The sequence below is a fragment of the Eulemur rufifrons genome, chromosome 7 (assembly GCF_041146395.1).
Source record: "Eulemur rufifrons isolate Redbay chromosome 7, OSU_ERuf_1, whole genome shotgun sequence".
Taxonomy (NCBI): domain Eukaryota; kingdom Metazoa; phylum Chordata; class Mammalia; order Primates; family Lemuridae; genus Eulemur; species Eulemur rufifrons.
The window spans coordinates 236,796,777-236,815,661 of record NC_090989.1 but is presented as its reverse complement, the minus strand read 5'-3'; the positions used below and the strand labels follow the sequence as shown (position 1 = coordinate 236,815,661).

General features: G+C 39.3%; 1 pseudogene; it reads right to left on the bottom strand.

Annotated features, from left to right (window-relative positions):
- LOC138385956 (MAP/microtubule affinity-regulating kinase 3-like) overlaps positions 1-16,317 on the bottom strand; it is a 43,983-nt pseudogene extending 27,666 nt beyond the window's left edge.
- Between the last annotated feature and the right edge of the window lie 2,568 nt (positions 16,318-18,885).

Below are 18,885 nucleotides of genomic sequence, written 5' to 3'. Positions count from 1 at the left end.
AGTCTCCTATCAATCGTGACAACCTTATATGTGAATAAAACAAAATTTAAAGGTTCTGAGAGAAATGAGGCCCTACTGCCATTTCAATGTGGACCTTGTACAGAGTTCATTTAAAAGCAGTAAAGCACTAGCTCTTTTCTTTCATCTCAATCAGGGCTTGATAAATTATGGCCCATGGGCTACATCTGGCCCATCCTGTTTTTGTAAATAAAGCTTTATTGGAATACAGTCATGTCCATTTATTTAGTATTGTCAACGGTTGCTTCTATGCTACAACAGGAGAGTTAAATAGTTGCAACAGAGACTGTATGGACCACAAAGCCTAAAATGTTCGCTATTTGGCCCTTTACATAAAGAGTTTGCTGATTCCTAGTCTAAATTATAGCGCCTTATAATGATTACAACTTTTGAGTTTTGGAGTCAGAGGGCCTCGGTCTCTGAATCCATGAAAGGTCTGCGACTTGACAGGCACTGAATTTGGGGCAAGTTATTTAATCTTCTCATGCCTTAGTTGTCTTATTTTTAGCAAATGGGCATAATACTCCTTAACTCACAAGGCTGCTCGCAAGATTTACATTTATGTAGGTAAAGCACTCATCCCAGCGTCCAGCATGATCAGTCAGTAATAGTAATTATTATTAACAAAGACACAAGAGTTAAGTCACCTTTACACTTAAAACCTGCTCATTAAAACCCCTGTCTCCTTAAATAGCAAGGTAAAGACAAAGCAAAGAGGAAAATCACTAATTAACAGATTAAGTTATATTTGGTCTTGGCTTATGTAAGACAAAACTATTATAATGATGAATTTTGGGATTGTGTCATTCTTCTTGCTAAAAATTTTAAAATGGTTGTAATTAATGTAATCATAGATATCTTTGAAAAGCTCTGGATTTCTGAGGCTCAATAGTCAAAAGTGAAAGTTAAGAGTGAGACTAATGTCGACATTACAAAGTTAGGAACAGAACCCATGCTACCTCTAGCACAGTACCTTAGGTAGGAATGGCACTTAATACATTTTTATTGAACTGAATGGCCAATCCCTGCCATCCAGTGAGACATCTAGGCATTTATAGAGGCAAAAACTTGTTAAATTAACAAACTAAAGATGCAATACAATAATTCATACCTGTCTAAATTTAGCTCTTGCTTCTTTTTCCTCCATTATTCCAATGCAAACAAATAATCAAATACTTCACCTATAATTGAGAGAAATAAAAGTAAGCAGCAGTCCCACTTCTGAGCATTAATTTTCCCATAAATTGATAATGTTTCAGTATCCCCCTAATATTCTGAAATTTTTTTAAAAATGAAAAAAAAAAAAAAAAAAAAAAAAAAAAAAAAAGAATTTATAGTGTTCTTTAAATTTCATGGGCAAAATTCCAATTCCAAAGAATAAATACTAATTATTATCACTTTTGAGGCAAACAAATATTCAAGCCCTCAAAATTACTACTAAAAAAATTTAGAGTATGCTTAAAAAAAATTGATGTTTCACTTTTAGCAGTGCTCTAATTTTTAAATATAGGCAGGAAGTTAGCAAGAAATATGTGGAATTTAAACTAAATTGGCTTTAAGTTTAACTATAAGCATTTACGTTCACCAATAAATCTTTAAGCTGGAGAAAAGATTTAAATTAAATTTTCATATGCTTAAATTATATAACTTTTATTTTAAAGGTATATGTTTTCAATATGCTTTAATAAAAACTGAGCAATGAAAATAGAAAGTCAAAATGGATGAAGTTATTTGTGTTAAAAGAGGATGTCTTCACTGACATCAAATGCATTTCCTGAGTATATTCATTCATTCAACAAATTTGTATTGAAGGCCGCACTGTTCTAGGCTCTGGGGAAACACAGCAGTGAACACAGAAAGTCACTTTCCTCATTCCAGCAGGGAGAGAATGACAATAAACAAATCAATATACAGTTTGTCAGAGGATAACAAGTGCTATGGAAAAAAGGTCGGGGAAAGAAACAGGTGGAATGAGTGTGAAATCGTGCATGTGCATGTGTGTGTATGTGTGTACACTTATCTGCTTGTGTTTTGCTGACTACTTGAGGGAGTGGACAATGTAGTTATCTGGGGTAAGATTCTATAGCAAGTAATGAACAACAGGGAGGCCACAGGGTTGGAGAAGCATGAGCGAGGGGAAGAGAGGTAGGTGATGAGGCCAGGAAGTGTCCTGCAGGCTTTGCTAAGGACTTTGCTAAGGACTCTGGCTTTACTCTAAGTGAGAAGAGAAGCAGAGAAGATGAAATGGCTGACCTCTTAAAAAGATCACCAGCTACCAGAGGGGAAAGGAGGTTAGGATGAAGGGTAGGGACAAGGAAACCAGTTTGGAGACTAGTCCAATAATGGAGCCAAGCATGAGAGCGCCTGGGACAACAGTGGGACATGCAGTGGTGGTGAGAAGTAGGGGGCTCAGGACACAGTGAGGGTGAAGCCAACAGAACACGTGGATGGACATCTTGGTGGCAGTTTATACAATATCAATTCTTTGAGGAAGAGAGGTGCCATCTCAAGGAATATATTGTTAGTACTGTCAAATGTTTATCAATTTAGAATAAAGAAACACCACCTCTGAAATCAACAGAAAAGAATACTAATTTAGAAAATTAGACATAAAGTGTTTCTGTGAAAGAACACCTCTACTTCATACACAAGGAATACGTCCATCAGCTTAGTGACAACATTCAACTAAAATATTCTGATACTTGAATTATATATTAATGTCTCTGACTTTTAAACTCTCAACCATAACTCTGAATAAATAAATTTTAAATAATGAATAGGCATAAATATTTTCATATTATCATTTGATTGTATAATGATCTTTAAAAGGCATTACATACCGTCAATTTACACTACATCCAATTCACTTAACTATGATGAATTATGAAGTTAAATGTCAGCTCAGTAAAATATCAGCATTTTCTAAATGAATGACCTTTCTATTTGCAGAAAAGTATCCAATGTCAAAAAAGTGGTTAAGGCTGGGCGTGGTGGCTCACGCCTGTAATCCTAGCACTCTGGGAGGCCGAGGCGGGTGGATCGCTCAAGATCAGGAGTTCGAGACCAGCCTGAGCAAGAGTGAGACCCCGTCTCTACTAAAAATAGAAAGAAATTATACGGACAACTAAAAATATATATAGAAAAATTAGCCGGGCATGGTGGCGCATGCCTGTAGTCCCAGCTACTAGGGAGGCTGAGGCAGTAGGATCGCTTCAGCCAAGGAGTCTGAGGTTGCTGTGAGCTAAGCTGATGCCACGGCACTCACTCTGGCCTGGGCAACAAAGTGAGACTCTGTCTCAAAAAAAAAAAAAAAAAAAAAAAAAGTGGTTAATAAGTGAAAACAACTAAAGATGTGTGCAATTATACAGAAAACAGTTTTGACTTAAAAAATTAATATATTAAGCTTACTAGCTGTTGTATAGTAACATAGATAAAGTCCAAGGCTGTCAATATAATTTTAAAATATTTTTTCTAAATCCAAATGCAACATAAGCCTCTTAAGAGATTTCTGGAACCATAAAGTCACACTCATAATCACGAAGTTATACGTCAGGAGTTCAATTTTTAAACAAGAAATTCAACCTAGAGCTTTCTTTTTATTCCTTATTAAAAATGTATTAACACTCAGATTAAGCAGCTGAAATGAAAACCTCTAAGGCTATTTATTAGAGAGAGGGGTAAAAAATGAACAAACAAAAAAAACAAGCAATGGTTCTCTTGCCCAGGTCAGGGAACAGGTGGCTAGGTGAACACTGCACACCACAGTTCAAAGAGCCCTTAGTTCTAGTTCAGGTTCTGTAACTTACTAGCTATGGAACTCTCAGCAGAGAACAATCTGAGCTTTAGTTTCATCTGTAAAAATTAGACAGTTGCCTTAGATAATTTCTAAGATTTTTTCTAATTCTAAAATTCTATGATTTTATCAAATCAAAAGGTATAAGCCTGGAGGGGGATGGGTAGTCAGTTTAATGAAACTTTTCACAAAGGCAAATACATCAACAATAAAACAGATATCCTGGAGATTGACAGTGCTTTGTTCAGCTGATTAAAACAAATAGCCCAAGATAATAAACAACCACCACCATCCATTAAAGGCTGTTAGAATGATGCACAATGCACTGAGTCCTTCGAGAGGGATGAAGCTCAGTGCAACATGTTACTTGTCAGGTCAATGAGGGCCACTGGCTGGCTTTATCCCATGTCTGTCTTTTCTAAAACCCATCCTCTTTCTATTAAACATGGATGCTTCTCAGATGTTTTTGTCTTGTCCTTGTATGAGTAACCTCTATGCCCTGGGTACCTACAGTAAGTAGATGGGAAAAGAAAGCCATGACAGGCAGCAAGCCCACAGTGAGGCTTCCCAGCCTCGTAAAAGCCCACTGTTCACTGCCCAGCCACATCATGGCGTCATTGTGAAAGTCAAAGGAGATCAGGTGAGAGAAAGCACTTTGTACACTGCAGAGGCCATACAATAAGGTTATAAACATTACTGTATGTTGTCTGCCTGTAAGATGAGTAGGAAATGTTAGAACTCCATATAAATTTGCAGTCCTGCAATTAATCTTCAGTTCTTCCTACAACTCCTTGAAGTTTGAAAATTCCAACCAAATTCCCAAACTACACATTTAAAACATAAAATACACAACTAATAATGAATTAGGAGTATGAAAAAGTGGTGTCAGAGGTACGTCTATTAAAACTCATTCTTTCTCACAACAGGTTTACAGTCTCTTATTTAATGGCTAACTTACTACAATATAACTTTCTATCTCCAGGTTTTACAACCTGGATCAAAATGCTAATGATAAAACAAAACTACTATACTGTAGAGTTCAACAGAATGCACACCCAGTAGTTTATAATTTCATACGCCTAATTCTTATTTGTTGAGTATCTGCTCCATGCCAGGCACTGTGCTAGAGGCAGAGAACACAAAAAGATAAACTAGAAAGCTTCTGCCCTCCGCAGAGAATGAAATTCACATGTGGTCCAAAAACTACAAGCCCAGCCCAACCTCAACTATAAGATGAGAAGATTTATAAAAGATAAAAGCTATATACATGCATTTCAGAAAATGTCTACATTTTTACAACCTTATAGGCAAATAATTACCAGTCCTTAATCTTTATTTTAAGGAAAATCTAGTCATATGTACTGTAACTATCATTTCTAGCCTTGGGAAACATGAACACCAATGACATATTAAAATCTGATAAAGAAATGCATCTAAACCACAGTACACATTTACTTCAAACAGAATAATGCATTAGTACATTTAAAAATTCAAATATGTGGGACAAACAAAATGTGTATGTTCTATACACAATGGGATACTATTAAGCCTCAGAAAGGGAGGAAATTCTGACACATGCCACAACATGGATGAACCTTGAAGACATTATGCTAAGAGAAATAATCTGGTCACAAAAGGACAAATACAGCAATCCCCCAAGGTGCCTGGGGTAGTCAAACTCATAGAGACAGAGTAGAATGGTGGTTTCTGGGAGCTGGGGAAGCAGGAAAGGTGGAGTTAGCGTTTAACTTTGCTAAGATGAAAAGTTCTGGAGATGGATGGTGGTGAGGGTTGCAAAACAATGTGAACATACTTAAAGCCACTGCACTGTATACATGAATGATTACAATGGTAAATTTTATGTGACGTGTATTTTTCCACAATAAAAAAATCCAAGGTCTTGGATATTATCAATTAACAAAACTAATAGCGAAACACTTAATATCAACCCACAGAATTGCAAAGAGTCAGCTTTTTTGACTCTCATCCTAGTATATTATGACTCTGGATGTTAAATGAAACCTTAACAATTATATGGGCAGTGTGCTTGTGTAGTCTTTTAAAAGAGAAGAAAGAAAAAAAAACCCCAATATATAATATATAAATGTTCTTACCTCTACTTGCATACTCCATAACTATGTAGAGGGTTTTTCCAATTTGAAAGATTTCAAATAATTTTACTGGGGGAGGGGAGAGAAAAACAAACAAATGTTTGTATGTACAACTCATGCACATATCAACTGTAACTATCAAAATCAACTTTTTCCCTGTTCAAGATTTTAATAGCTGGCCCTCTAAAAAATGTTTTTGGGGAATTTTATCAAATATTACAACAGAAATCTTTTTTAAAAGCATGGAATTCCATAAAAATAAAGATCATTTCTGGGTACTCAGTGAGACTTTATTTGCTTGTTGTCTACATGCCCTCCCACCAGCTCACCCTTTGCACCTTAGTCGTGGTCTCATTTCTCTCAACCTGCAGCAGTCACTCAGGATCTACCCGACTCCTACAACTGCAGATCCATTCACTTGTCATTATGGCTTTAAGGATATAATTCCACTTCAGACCTTTGTTGCTTGGGAAATTTATCACAACTCTCAAAGAACAAGGTTCCTTTGTTACTATTCTGAAGCCAGAGATGGAAAGAAGTATTATATTAATAGAAGGTATTATACCACAATTAACTGAAAAAAATGTTTTCTTAAAGAATGATTGTTAGTTGGTCAGTGTGATTTTGCTACAGCAGTCCCTTGCTACAGATGGAAATATATCTCTTACTGCTAACTCATAAAACTAACATATCAATTCTATAGAAAGATGTACATTTTTAAATGAAACTGAAGCAAATCTCTGAAATTATCAAGTCACCACTGTGCATATCTACTTTATTTTGTTAATATTTAAAATTAAATTTATACAAAAAGGGGGGAGAGCATGCTAGTCTTTTATATTGCAGGATATAATGAAGGCAATCATTTTAAATCCCTACTAGCAGTGCAGTGGAATTGAGACAAAGTGAATTAGAGCCAAAGAGCAGGGAAAAGATGGGCTCTCAAAGACATTAAAGATCTTATGTATTGTCTTAGCACAATACATAGTAACTCTTTATCTTATACTAACTCAGAATGAATTAAGTCCCTGAATCTCCAATATTACTTCCTGCAATCAATTGGGTTTTCTTTAGAGGATTTAGTTACCTCAATAGGCAAGATACACCATATACCCATAAAGACAATGCCAACAAAAATACAGACGCTAGCTTTTAGTGTGCTGAGAACAGTGCTAAGTGATAAAAATACCAATAAATACACTGGAGTGTTTAGGTTTCTTTCTATTAGGAATATTACAATATACTATAATAAACCCATAATAAAACCAATTTTCTAGGAACAATTCACTTAATTTTTTAACATATGATCCAGTAATGTTGCTCCTGGGTAACCGTCTTAGAGAAATTAAAATTTATGTCCACATAAAAACTTGTATAGGGGCACGGCGTGGTGATTCACGCCTGTAATCCTAGCACTCTGGGAGGCCAAAGTGGGAGGATTGCTTGAGCTCAGGCGTTTGAGACCAGCCTGACCAAGAGCGAGATCCCGTCTCTACTAAACACAGAAAAAATTAGCCGGGCATGGTGGTGCCTGCCTGTAGTCCCAGCTACTCAGGAGGCTGAGGTAGGAAGATCACTTGAATCCAGGAATTTGAGGTTGTTCTGAGCTAGGCTGACGCCACGGCACTCGCCAGGGCAACAGAGTGAGACTCTATCTCAAAAAACAAACAACCAAACAAAAAACAACCTGTACAGGAACATCAATAGCAGCTCTATTCATAATTGCCAAACACTGGAAACAACCTAAATGTCCTTCAGTGGAGAAATGGACACAAACAGTGGTCCAGCCATGCAATGGAATACTTCTCAGCAATAAAACACAACAAACTATCAGTATATGCAGTAGCCTGGATGAAGCCCAAAGGCATCATGCTGAGTGAGAAGGAGCCAGTTTCAAAAGGTTACATACTGTACAATCCCATTTTACTTGACAGTCTTGAAAAACTAAAACTACGGGGATGAAGGACAGGTGGTTACAAGAGGTTGTGGTGGCAGAGGGGTAACCATAAAGGGACAGAACAAGGGAGTTTTTTAGAGAAATGGCACTGATTATGGTGGTAACATTAATCTATACATAAGGTAAAATTCATAGAACTAAACACCAAAATAAAAAATGTATAATTTTTAAAATGACATAAGCTTAATTTTCAATATTCCGAATAAGACTGAGTTCACCTAATACAAGATGTGACAACTGTTATTACCTTCCCACACATTCACAATAGCTAAGGGAAAAAATTCAGTTACAATGGCAACAAAAATTGTAAAATACCTTGGAACAAATTTAACAAGAATAATACAAAACTTAGATGAAGAAAGTTACAAACCCTGAAAACAAATCTGAGACACAATTTATATTCCTGGATACAAAGACTTTGTATTGTTAAAATATTGGATTTCCCCCCCCCCCCCAATTAATGTATAAGCCCAATTAATCCCATCAAAAATGATCTAATCAAAATTCCACGTTCTGTTTTGAGAACATGGCAACTTTATTCTAAAATTCATCTGGTGGCCGGACACAGTGGCTCACGCCTGTAATCCTAGCATTTTGGGAGGCTGAGGCAGGAGGATCACTTGAGCCCAGGACTTGGAGGTTGCAGTGAGCTACGATGACACCACTGCACTCTAGTCAGGGCAACAAAGCAAGACCCTGTCTCAAAAAAAAAAAAAGTAAAATAAAATTCATCTGGAAGAGTAAATGGCAAAGAAAACTACGAAAATTTTGAACCATAAGAATTGTCAGTAGTGGACTACTTCAAAACATACAATCAAAAGGTATAGTAATAAAAACACCATGGCACGGGTATGAGACTAAATAATAGATCAGAGAAACAAAAGGACACATATGCAAATTTAGTATTAATATGTGGTAAATTTAGTATCATTAATCAGTGGGGAAAGAATGGACGGTTCCGGACAAGTAGTAATCCACATGAAAAAAAATGTGAGATCCCTGTACCTCATACCAATCCCTCCACATATACACCACAATTCCAATTTCTTTCCACTTTATGCTGCTAATAATTCAAAACAATGTGCTTAAAGAAACAGCTAGACTGTGTGGCCATTGCTAAATATTTGTTGAACAGATGAATTAAGCACTCAATATGCTCAGTAAAGGTAAAACAACCCTATGAAATACTCAGGTTTGAGAGTTATGCTCCTGTGTACACACTGTGCAGGCTTCGTATGCACCGGCATCCTGCTGCTACTGCTCCCTCGGCCCCAAATGCGCTCGAAGGATCTGATACATGTTCCACTCCCTACCCCGTTGTGGCTGTTAACTCCTGCTTGAGAGTCTTCTCACTCTACATGTACACACAGTCACTTTCAACTTCCTTTACACTTTTCTCTTATCCAACTTTTTGTCCAGAAAAATGTCCCTTCTTTCACTCTCTTTCTATACCTACAGGTCAAAACAAGCCTCAACCAGCTGATAAACATAATAAACTACTTTGTAATATACTCATGTCAAAGAAAATAAAAATCAAGTGTTCTGGTTTTTTGTTTTTTGGTTTGGGGGGAGGTTGGGAGGTTGGTTTTCTTTTCTTTTTCTTTTTTGTTCCTTTTCAGACAGGGTCTCACTCTGTTGCCCAGGCCAAAGTGCAGTGGTGTCATCATAGCTCACCGCAGCCTCAAACTCCCAGGGTCAAGTGATCCTCCTTCTCAGCCTCCTGAGTGCTGAGATTACAGGAGTGAGCCACCACGCCTGGTCCGGCTCCCGTTTTTAATTCTCACTTCTAAGCCCAGACTCTTGCCATGACATGTCCCTTTAAGAGAGTAATCTAAGCTTTTAAAAAAGGAGAAAGAAGACAATCTCACTAGAATGAACCATAGACAGGAGAGAGTGAGGACACAGGGATAAAAATGATAAATGAGAAGACTACAGACAATATTGATGATAACTAATATTTACGTATTACTTATTACATGTCAGGCATTCTTCTAAATGCTTTACCCACTTGTCTCATTTAATCACTCAGTAATTCAACCAATATTTATTGGTCACCTATAATAAATGACTTGCATGTTCTCGATATTTGGAATAGCATCAGTTAACAAACACATATTCCTGCTCTCATAGAGATTTTAGCATCACAGGGGAAACTGAAAAAACCCAGTAAACATTAAGAAATATGTAAATTATATAGTATGTGAGAGGATAACAAATGCAACAGAAACAAATCAGATCAGGGTTAAGTGGGTTGGGAGGGCCACAGGTAGTCAGAGTATGCCTCACTGAGGTGACATCTGAGTAAGACAAAGAGGTGAGAGCATTACTCATACGGATATTTGGAAGGAAAGTGTTCTAGGCAAAGAGAACAGCCAGTGCCAAGGCGCTGAGGCTAGAGTGTCCCTGGTGTGTTTAAAGAACAACAAAGAGACACCTGGGACGACCAATGCAGTGAGTAGGAGAGAAGAGATAGGACAGAGAGGTAAAGGAGACCAGATGATGGAAGCCCTTGTCCTTTTAACAGCTGGCTACAGTGCAGTGCTAAAGAACTCTAAGTTGAAGAAAAGCTTGGACTCCAAAACAAATTTAAAAAGTCCTTTTCTTCCAGTACCAACTTCCGCCCTCCCTGTTACTCTGTACAGGAAGGTACAGATGGATCAGCACACACCCCTTATTACTATTTGCATATCAACTCCAACTCCACATTCTTTAACCTTCTGTGTAAGATAAGACACTGAAGATTCCCAGATAAGAGATTTATTTTCTCCTTTGGGTTTAATTTGAAATTTTAAAATAGATATGAGTCAATCCTCTTTGAAAGCAAAGATAAAAGATACTAGTAATTTGGCCGACAGCTTATGCCTGTAATCCTAGCACTCTGGGGAGGCCAGGGCAGGAGTATCACTTGAGGTCAGGAGTTCTAGACTAGCCGAGCAAAAGCGAGACCGTGTCTCTACTAAAAATAGTAAAAATTAGCCGGGCGTGGTGGTGTGTGCCTGTAGTGCCAGCTACTCAGGAAGCTGAGGCAGAAGGATCACTTCAGCCCAGGAGCTGTAGGTCACAGTGAGTTATGATGACGCCACTGCACTCCACCTGGGGCAACAGAGTGAGACTCTATCTTTAAACAAACACACACATAAACCAACCAGTAAATTTTTAGAGAAGTGAGAAGACAAAGGAAAAGGACTTTGAGTCTCTATGGCTGGCAACTTGGGGCAAGGCAAATTACTGGCAGGTAAGATGTACTTAGTAAAGTTTGTTAATATAGACTCCTCTGGTATCATCTCCAGGCTGAGAAGGTCTAAAGCTGTCTTCACTGGTTACCCTTCCTTCTCCCTGGTAGAAAGGGCAGGCAGGGCACCTTCTATGGCCTGCTTTTAGGCGACAGACGGAGGGCAGAGCGCTCTCCTGCATCTGCTGCTTCTTCCCTGTCCACAGCTCAACAATCCTTCATATCGTGGGAGGCATTTTCTGGCCACACGAGGCCAGCAGGCAGATGGCCCTGTTCTACCTCTACCCATGGTCTGAACAGCTGTGGCCACGGTGACAGGTCATCAGTTACATGTGGTTTTGTTAATATAGACAGAAGGCAGTTACGCACGTCAATTGTCTACAGCAGTGGTCCCCAATCTTTTTGGCACCAGGGACTGGTTCCATGGAAGACAATTTTTCCACAGACGGGGGAAGGATGGTTTTGGGATGATTCAAGCACATTACATTTATTGTGCAGTCAAATATCTCTGCTAATGATAATCTGTATTTGCAGCCACTTCCCAGCACCGGCATCACCGCCTCAGCTCCACCTCAGATCATCAGGCATTAGATTCTCGTAAGAAGCATGCAACCTAGATCTCTTGCATGTGCAGTTTACAACAGGGTTTGTGCTCCCGTGAGAATCTAATGCCACCACTGATGTGACAGGAGGCAGAGCTTATGCAGAGATATGAGCCATGGGGAGTTGCTGTATATGCAGATGAAGTTTCACTAGCTTGCCAACTGCTCACCTCCTGCTGTGCGGCCCGCTTCCTAACAGGCCATGGACCAGTACCAGTCGACGGCCCAGGGTTTGGGGACCACAGGACTAGAGTACGCCTGTCTCTCTCCAGTCCTTGTCCTCTCTCCCTTCTCTGCCTATCTGTCTCTCTGCCTTCTCTCTTCTAGCTCCTCTTACCACAAGTCAATGCTGGGCCCTCTCCTCCTCTAGTCTTAAGACTCCCACATCTGAACCTTGTGTTTTTGACCTATGAAACTGCCTTTTGCCACTCACTCCTTGTCTTACTCAGGGTGATATTCTTGCCTGCTTCTTATTTATAGTTTTGATAATAATATTCCAGCTATCTAAAATATGGTCACTATGTTTCTCTGTTCATCCAGATCATTCATGGTTCCATTAAAGTCCCTTAGGTCTATGAAAACTATTCCCACTTCAATCTGTAGTGTTCCTTTTTCAAACTTTATCAATTGTCCTGCATACTTGAGCATCTCAAAAGTTTAATCAGCCTATTTAAATTGAAAATAAATATCATAGCACTAAGTTTTTTTTAATCACTCATAATGCCAATAATGTAAAATGACTTTTTGAGAATTCTGAGTAGCCTTCTAAACTCCTGTTTACATGGCTGTTGGCTGCCCCTATTCATGTCCTTCTAGGTTTTGTGATCTAAGAATCAAGGCACCTTCAACTGAAGAGGATGATTAAGCCAGTTTGGGACACATGCCCACCACAGACTGTCTCATGCCTTTGAACAAATGACCATGGCCAAGAGAATGGGCCACTATGTTTGGCCCAATCTAGGTCACTGTGAGGCCACGTGGTTAGATACTGTGACTGCTGGTCCCACCAGACTGACAGCAAGCAGGTCACCTCCAGCAGTAGGGGGTGAGTGTCAGCAGGGAGAGTTGGCAAGTGGATGGGAGAAAAGCAGTTCCTCAAAGGAAGGACGGCAGTAACAGACAGAAACAATAACTATCTGCAAAAACAAAGATTCTTCTGAGTTTTGGTCAGTCCCCTCAAATCTGTTTGTCCTTTGGTGTATTGAAACAAAAAGCTTTTGAAACTATAAAATTGAGAACTGCACTCTCAGCCAGTGGTAACACTCAGAGGACACCCTAAATCTGAATGATACTGATTTTACTTCATTGTATCTTCTTTCATTTGAGTGTCTGAACAAATTTCACAATAACCAGACGGCATGGAATATCTAAGATGGGACTATTGTTCTCCTTCTTTTAGAGAGGAGTACATTGAGTCTTGGAGAAATGAAAAACCAAACCAAACAAACCCATCCCTGTCTAATAACATTCACAGATCCATTGTCTGGGGAAAGTAAAGACTTTTCAGTCTTGTATCTGATACTCTCCACAGGGAGACTTCTAAAATTCAAAATTGCAGAGGATTTTATTGTATCAGAAGATGACATTAGGGTGTGCAGTTGCCATGGTCTGAATGTGTGTTCCCCCAAACTTTACGTTGAAACCCACCAATGTGGTAACATTAGGAAGTGGGGCCTATGGGAGGTGATTAGGTCATGAGGGTGGAGCTCTCATGAATGGGATTAGAGTCCTTACCAAAGAGGCCCCAGAGAGCTGCCTTGTCCCCTGCCACCATGTGAGGACACAGCAAGAAGGTGCCATCTATGGAACAGGAGGCTGCCCTCCCCAGACATACAATCTGCTAGAATCCTGATCGGGGACTTCCCAGGCTCTAGCACTGTGAGAAATGAATTTATGTTGTTTACAAGCCACTCAGTCTATGGTATTTGTCATAGCAGCCCAAGAGTAAGACAACAGATTTATTTGTTTTCTTTTCCCAGTGTTTTCAATGGACAGTCTTCACATCCTTTTAGGAATAAAGGAGAAGGAATGTTGTTTAAATGGAATGAATACACCCACATAAGAAGGAATAAAAATTCTGCTTCCAAATCTGTATGGTAGATTTCCCTGCCAATGTTTTGCTTTCCCATCAGCCATAGACCTCCATTCATGTCTGTTTCTAAAGGTGCCTATCTTCATATTACATAATTGCTGAACAGATAGCTATTAGGGTATTACTACCCATATAAGAGGGAGGTGAAGCAAAACATTCTACCCTTACTTTCTTTTGCCAATAAGTTTCTGACTCATAGAGAAGTTAAAAAAGTGTTGTCTTCTGAGCCTTGTATCTAACTTTGGTGTTTTCTTGCAATGTATTCTTTGAAAACAATTTTTAATAGATAATATTTTCAGTTAAAAAATAAAAAATGTAAGTGTTGAGTGAAAAATCTTTCACCTGTTCATTATCCTTTTAGTTCTTACTACCTCATCCTTAGTAGTAAACCCTTTTGTCAGATGTATATAACTAGAAAAGTTATGAGCCACTTCAGGACTCAGGACATTAGCCTAAGGGCCCCCAAAAGGTTTTAAGCAAGGGAGTAACACCATCACATGTGCATTTTAGACAAATACAACTAATCAATCAACAATAGAAGGTCACCAATTGGAGCAGGAAAGACAGTAGGCTTAAGGCCAATACACAGATGGGAGTTTGGACTCTTCCATGAGCCTTCAAGCACTTTAGAAATGTTAGAATTCAAGACAATATAAATGCATCTATTTCCTAAGGAATCTGGAAAGGAATCCTGGGGTCTTAAAGATGTGGCAGGTTTCAAATAGAAGAGAGACCATGTGCACCCAGACCCATTTGAAAGAGACAGTGGTGGAAAATGAATCTGGAAAGGCAGATTTGGGATATGTGTGAAAGGCTTCAAATCTCTAGGTAAGGAGTTTGAAATCTTTCCATATAGGAGATGTAGAGCCATTGACAATTTCTAAGCAGAATCACATACTCAGGTAGCATAATAGAAGAAAAAGCTTACTAAGAAAAGACAGAAGCCTCTCACAGCACCCCAAGTGTTGCTAATGTAAATGTTAGCAATGAGGATCAGGGGAACAGATTTGGCAGTTATTACAAAAGAGAACCAAGGTACAGTTGAAATAACTATCCAAGTATTTGAGGGAGTTTATAGAAGGGATAGGATCAAGAATGACAGAACACAGGTGAGGTGGTATGAAATATAGTTAAATTATAAATTTCCCTATAACATGCACAATTTTTCTATAGTATTATCATGGAGCAGTGCTTCTCAAAGTGTGGTAGGCTGACTGTAATTGATCCATGAGCTATAATGTTATCCAATCTGTACACAGAATGAAAGTTTTTATTGAGAAACTTTCATTATAAGTTGATAGCAATTTTATGTCTGTTGAATTTAGTAAGAATAAAAATTTGAACTCATTGTCTTTTCTAATTTCTTTTTTTAGTAATTCTCTTTTATACTATTTTACAAAAGTATGGATCTGGCAAAGATTAAAAATTTAAAAAAAAACGATTCTTTACTACAGACAGTTCAGGAAACACTGCCAGAGTATTGCACCCCAGATCTAAGCAGATCAACTCTACCTTTGTAAATGTACATTCAAAAATAAGCACAAATTTGAATATGGACTGGATATTAGAAATTATGTATTTATTGTTAATTTTCTTAGGAGAATGATATTTTGTAGATATGTAGGAGCTGATATATTTAGGAGTAAACTATCATGATGTCTGCAACTTACTGAATGGTATAAGTAAAAGAAAAAGATACACAGCAGGCAACCCATACACATACAGCCAAAGCAAACATGGCCAAATGTTAACGGTGCTTGAATTTAAGGAGTGGGTATATCGATAATGACACTATACTTTCAACTTTTCAAAACATAATGTCGAAAAAAATGTTTAAATAAATAGCACATAAGTACAAAGTCCTCCATACCCCAAAGTCACCAGGTCAGTATCCTCCGGGATGATTTCTGGATCCTCGCCTTCCTCAAAGCATTTCAGTTTATCAAAGCTAAAAGAAAAAGGGAAAGCAATACTTTAAGGTCGGCCATGCATCTTGTCCCTAGCGAGTCAGGGTTGTGTCCTAAATACATCACTGAATAATTAAATCAGATAAAATCCAGCAGGAGACCCAGACTAGAGACCAGAACTCAAGGTAATGATTCTTATGCCGGTATTTTATATCGAAAAGTATATATGGCGCATGAAAGCAGCCAGTACCGTTAAATACTCCCCTCCCTGCAACGGCCTGGGGATCAAGGCCTCGCGGCCCCTGATGGGACTTGTAGTCGCGGGCGGCGCTGAGCCAGCAGGCAGCGGGGCTGCACACACTACATTTCCCGGAAGGCCCCGCGCGGCTCGGTCCCAGGCGCGGCGCCAGGAGGCTCTGCGCGCAGCCCTGTGCGCAACGTTCACAGTGCCCGGAGCTTCGGCGAACGGTTGCGGGGGACTGTTGCGGCTCTAGTCCACCGCAATCGGTTGGGCTGGGTTCCCAGCTCTGACACGGTTTCTGGACTTTTCCAGTTACGTATCCACGTCCCCCAGGCGGCCTCGCCACGTCCTGACGTTGGCTCATTGCTTCTCTTCAACGCGGGGATGGAGACTTTTCATTGACTCCAGGGTTAGCAGGTTGCTCTGGAACCTCACTATCTGGAGCCTGAGAGACAAGCGGGCCAAGGGCCCACACGAGGGACACTATCAGTCCTCCATATCCGGCCTTTTCAGAACCTCTCCCAAAGCCTCAAGTTCGGGTGCATGTGTATACACGTGCATTCCTGTATGCGTAGGGTTTCAGAGCATCTACTCTGCATCACACACTGTACATTATTAACCTAATGTGTACTTTTAACAATCACGTCAGCCTTTCCAGGTGGGCATTATCATCCTCATGTTACTGTTAAAGAGTTAACTTCTAGGAAATAGAAACAGGATTGGATCTGATCTCAATTGGTCTAGCTTCTGATAGAGCACTGTCTCTCAGAGGCCCGAAAGGACATGGCAGGACAAACAGAAGCAGCCTGGCTATTTATTTATTAGGACATAATCATATAGCATTTAATTCACCCAACTGAAGTGTTCATTTAATGGTTTTTAGTATATTCACAGAGTTGGGCAACCATCACCACAATGTATTTGAGAACATTTTTTTTCCCCATTTCAAAAGAGAAGTCTTGGTGGGGCTTGGTGGCCCACTCCTGTAATCCTAGTCCTTTGGGAGGCCAAGGGAAGAGGAGCTCATGAGCTCAGGAGATCCAGGCTGGAGTGAGCTATGTTTGCACTGTTGCAGCCAATCACCCAGGGTTAGTGACTATATTTATGGTAACTCTATCTTGAACCATTTGAGGAACTGCCAGACTGTTTTCCAAAGGGGCTGCTCCGTTTTGCACTTCTACCCTGCGGAATTCTGATTTCTCCATATCCTTGCCAACATTTGTTAATGTCTGAATTTTTTATTATAACAATCTTAGTGTTTTAAGGGTCTCTTATATCAACAAAAAATGAAGACATGCACAAAAGTTTGTAAAATATTGGGATATTTAAAATGTTTACATTAAAAAGCTTAACACCTTTAAGTACAGGAATGTTATGTAATAAAACTGTGCTATTCAGAAGATTAAAAACAAATCTTAGTGCATGTGAAATGGTGTCTCATTGTGAGTTTGATTTGTACTTCCTTGATGATATTGAGCATTTTTTAATGTTTATTGATTATCTGCAGATTTCTTTAGAGAAATGCCTATTCAAGTACTTTACCCATTTTTAATTAAGGTTATTTGTCTTTTTATGGGAGCCCTGGTTTTTATCAGTGCACAATTATAGGAGACATCTGTTGTTTTTGTCTGCCTAGCATTTTGTTTCTTAGATCTGCGCTTCCCTACTTTTTTTGGTCCTCCTGGGGTTACCAGTCATAGAACCCTTCCCACTCTGGCTACAGTGGTCCAAGGATGAGCAAGTGACTCAATTAGAGCCAATCAGAATCCTCCTGTGGGATTTTATCTATCATCTAAGAAGTTCTTTATCAGTTCTGAGGACCTAAGGATGTGTCCTAGACACAGACTGTGCGTGCCAGTGGAAAAGTTAGAAGGCATAGAGGCAAGAATTGGAGTAAGCAAAGACAAAAAATGAAGAAAAAGAAAAGCCAAGTGACTTGGAGCTATTGCAACTGAGGCCATCTCCTCCCCCATACTTGCTAGTAGTTAAGTGAGGCAAAAGTTTACCTCTGCCCTCATAGGGGTTTTCAGCTGGGCCTGAAAAGTAAATTGACATTAGACAGATCATCAGGAGAAAAGCATACAAATGTATTCAATACAACTTTTATGTGGCATAGGATCCTTCTTCAGGAAAAGAGGACCCAAAGATGCAGTTTGAATTGAGTACTTATGTGCTGAATTGGAGGAAGAGTAGTAATTATGACAATGTGAGAAGGGGCTTGGGATAGGGTAGTTAATTGGATAGAGAAGTGACTAGAAGATAAGGGGTAGTTTAATAAGGTTTTGGGGTACATACTTCCCTCAGCCTCAGCTTTCTGTCCTTGATGGTAAAAATCATACTTTCCTTCTGTTATAAGGAAGACATCTTTCACATGATAATTTCATCTCCTGCTTTTAAAAAACAGGAGGAGGATCAGAGTGATCTTCTTGCAGCTGCTGTTTTTCAAGTGCTTTTAACTCAAAATAGTCAATATACCAGAATGGCATATCTTGGGGTGGCCTGTTCTGAACTCCTTCCCCAGTAATTTTTTTAAATCATAAGCAAGTTTGAGTTGGATTCTCTTGCAACCTAAAGACCAATAGTCTTCCCAGATCCTGAATGATATGATCTAAATTTCTCGGCAGGGGGAGCTCTCACTCCAGAGGTCAGGGTCATGCTTCAGGTGGAAGAAAAATTGGGTCTAACATAAGTCTAGAGATTTGATAACATTGGCTTCAGGAGTGGAGACCACAGAGGTTCCTGAGCAGCAGTGGGTAAGGGCGGGATCAGAATGAGCATAACAGGGGAAGGTAGCTCATTGTCACTGAGATGTAGGCCTGAGGAGCCACAGCTGGCGAGGCGTGGATTGTAGGGATCCGCAGGGAAAAAGGGTTAGTGGTGAGCACCAGCAGCAGCCACAGCAACGTGGCAGGCAATTGCATCTCATTGGCAG